The sequence below is a fragment of the Schistocerca nitens genome, chromosome 6, assembly GCF_023898315.1.
Source record: "Schistocerca nitens isolate TAMUIC-IGC-003100 chromosome 6, iqSchNite1.1, whole genome shotgun sequence".
NCBI classification, from domain to species: Eukaryota; Metazoa; Arthropoda; class Insecta; order Orthoptera; family Acrididae; genus Schistocerca; species Schistocerca nitens.
Genome location: NC_064619.1, coordinates 507386788 through 507390016, shown reverse-complemented (window position 1 = coordinate 507390016; position 3229 = coordinate 507386788).

Genomic DNA, 3229 nt, shown 5'->3' with positions numbered 1-3229 from the left:
GTGTCACAGAAAGAAAATATAAGATACAGAAAGATACAGAATGAAAATATAAGGTATCACTAAAGACTTTAAAATACAGTAAAAAGTTTTCAAAGATTCACTGGATTCAGAGGAAAAATAACACAGAAAGGAGCCATTTACATCACATGATTGCGTGGCGTATGTAAAGATATGTTTAAGACACTTGTCGCATCTAGTGCTGTCTTACCAAAAGCTCTATCTACGTGACGTATAAAGAACCCCGCCAGACTGGTGCAGCGTTCTTCATGATTAAGAAGCAAAACCCGGGTCTTGATGTTCTTAGATCAATGAGATGGTTTTATAGTTACAGTAGTCAATATGATGTCAAGCACAACTACAGCGTAACCGCACAACGACAACAGACACAACTTATTTTTATTATTTAAACACGTTTACTCTTGGAAAATTTCGTATTGTTCCTCGAGCGCATTACCTCACCATACACATGTTCTACGGATAATGAGTGAACGATACAACAGGTCATAGACCTTCCTCCGGCTTCCAGGAAGGAAAGGATAACGACCCAACTACACCAGTGTCTGTTGAGAGTTCGTCGGGAAATAGAGCGCCAATCAATTTGACGTCAGAGGCAGGAAAAGAAAGCTTAGCAAGAAACGTCCGAAAAGTGCTCTCTGTTAAAGGGGGAGCGGGGAGAAGAACGGAGAGTAACAGAAAGAGAATAGGGCAGCTACAGCAGTCCCGGCGACACCCCAGAGCCCCACGTGTCGACGGAAGATTTCACTTGTGTCTTTCTCTTCGCCCTTTTTCGTTGCTAGGCAACGTCAGGTACGCCACAGAACTCATCCGAAGACTTTTCCCTGAAACGTGGCGGCTTCGAGTTGCGAAACGTCTCTCTTACACTGTTAGCTTCTTGCAGCTGCGACTCAGAGCTGCACGTGTGAGGCTACAAAGGGGCTGAATAAACTTCGTAATGTTCGTGATACAGTGGGAATCATTTATTCGACTTCTCTTTCATTCTAAGTTCCTTAAATTTTCCCCATTTGTAACACATAAAAAAGTACGAGAAGGAAGTATACGAATAACGAATGGGACGGAATTCGGCAGATGTGATATACATATACAGATAAGCAAATCAACACAGTTTCAGAAAAGCTGGATTATTTACGCAAGAGGAAGAGACTGAGCAAGTCAATAACGCATTGGTACTCCTCTGTCCGTTGCGCAAGCAGTTACTCGGCTTGGAATTTATTGACTTGTTGGATGTCCTCCTGAGGAATATCGTGCCACATTCCGTTCAGTTGGTGTATTAGTTCGCCAAAATATCAAGCTGGTTGGAGGCATCTGCCCATTATGATCGAAACTTTCTCAACTATGGAGACATACGAGGTGTGGCTAGAAAAAAACCGGACTAGTACTGGTGAAACAATAAAACGAATGGAATAAGGCTGAAAGTCGCGTGGCCTGTCACGTGACTCTCGCTCCGCCTACTGCTCGAGTTTCATCTGCCTCCTGCACTCAGTCTGCCCGTGGCGTCTGTTTTAAGTAGTTGACGTTTTGTCTGTGCGTCGGAAAATGTTGAGTGTACAGAAAGAACAGCGTGTTAACATCAAATTTTGTTTCAAACTAGGAAAATCTGCAAGTGAAACGTTTGCAATGTTACAACAAGTGTACGGCGATGATTGTTTATCGCGAACACAAGTGTTTGAGTGGTTTAAACGATTTAAAGATGGCCGCGAAGACACCAGTGATGACACTCGCACTGGCAGACCATTGTCAGCAAAAACTGATGCAAACATTGAAAAAATCGGTAAACTTGTTCGACAAGATCGCCGTTTAACAATCAGAGCAGTGTCTTAGTTAACAGGAGTTGACAAGGAAAGTGTCGAACAAGTTTACCGATTGTTTCAATGTTTGCATCAGTTTTTGCTGACAATGGTCTGCCAGTGCGAGTGTCATCACTGGTGTCTTCACGGCCATCTTTAAATCGTTTAAACCACTCAAACACTTGTGTTCGCGATAAACAATCATCGCCGTACACTTGTTGTAACATTACAAACGTTTCACTTGCAGATTTTCCTAGTTTGAAACAAAATTTGATGTTAACACGCTGTTCTTTCTGTACACTCAACATTTTCCGACGCACAGACAAAACGTCAACTACTTAAAACAGACGCCACGGGCAGACTGAGTGCAGGAGGCAGATGAAACTCGAGCAGTAGGCGGAGCGAGAATCACGTGACAGGCCACGCGACTTTCAGCCTTATTGCATTCGTTTTATTGTTTCACCAGTACTAGTCCGGTTTTTTCTAGCCACACCTCGTATGACGACCTTGCTAGCCAAGGCAGGATCACAGATGCTCAGTTCAAAGCGTGACCGATCACTGAAGACAATTCTGTCCCGATTGAGACACCAGGCAGAATACGTGTCTGGAGATACCCGAGACACCGGTGGGATACCATGCTGGCTGTCGATTAACATACGGCCCGACATCCGTGAGTGATGGTCTAAGGTATCATTTCTTTACATAGCAGGACCTCTTTGTTTGTGATCCATGGAATTCTTACCGTACAGCGGTACGTGAACGATATTCTATGCCCTTTTCGTTGCCCTTCTTGGCAACTCACCCTGCCCTTACATTTCAGCAATATAATGTCCGCCCGCACATGGCGAGAATTTCTACTGCTTGTCTTCGTGCTTTACAAACCCTGCATTGGCCAGCAAGGTCACCTTATTTCTCCACAGTTAAGAACGTTTGGAGCATCAAGGGCAGGGCCCTCCAACCAGATAGGAATGTTGACGATCTAATGCGCCAAACGGACAGAAATTGGCACTACGTCCCTCAGGAGGACATCCAACAACTCTGTCAATCAGTGCCAAGCTGAATAACTGCTTGCGTAAGGGCCACAGGTGGTTCTGTGCGTTATTGACTTAATTTGTGAAACCGAGCGAGGCCGCGCAGTTGTTAGCACACTGGACTCGCATTCGGGAGGACGACGGTTCAATCCCGCGTCCGGCCATCCTGATTTAGGTTTTCCGTGATTTCCCTAAATCTCTCGAGGCAAATGCCGGGATAGTTCCTTTGACAGGGCACGGCCGGTTTCCTTCCCCACCCTTCCCTAATCCGATGAGACCGATGACCTCGCAGTTTAGTCTCTACCCCCAAACAACTCAACCACAACCTTAATTTGTGAAGCTCTTTCTCGTGAATGAATCATCCAATTTGTCGGATATCGTAATCATTCCTTT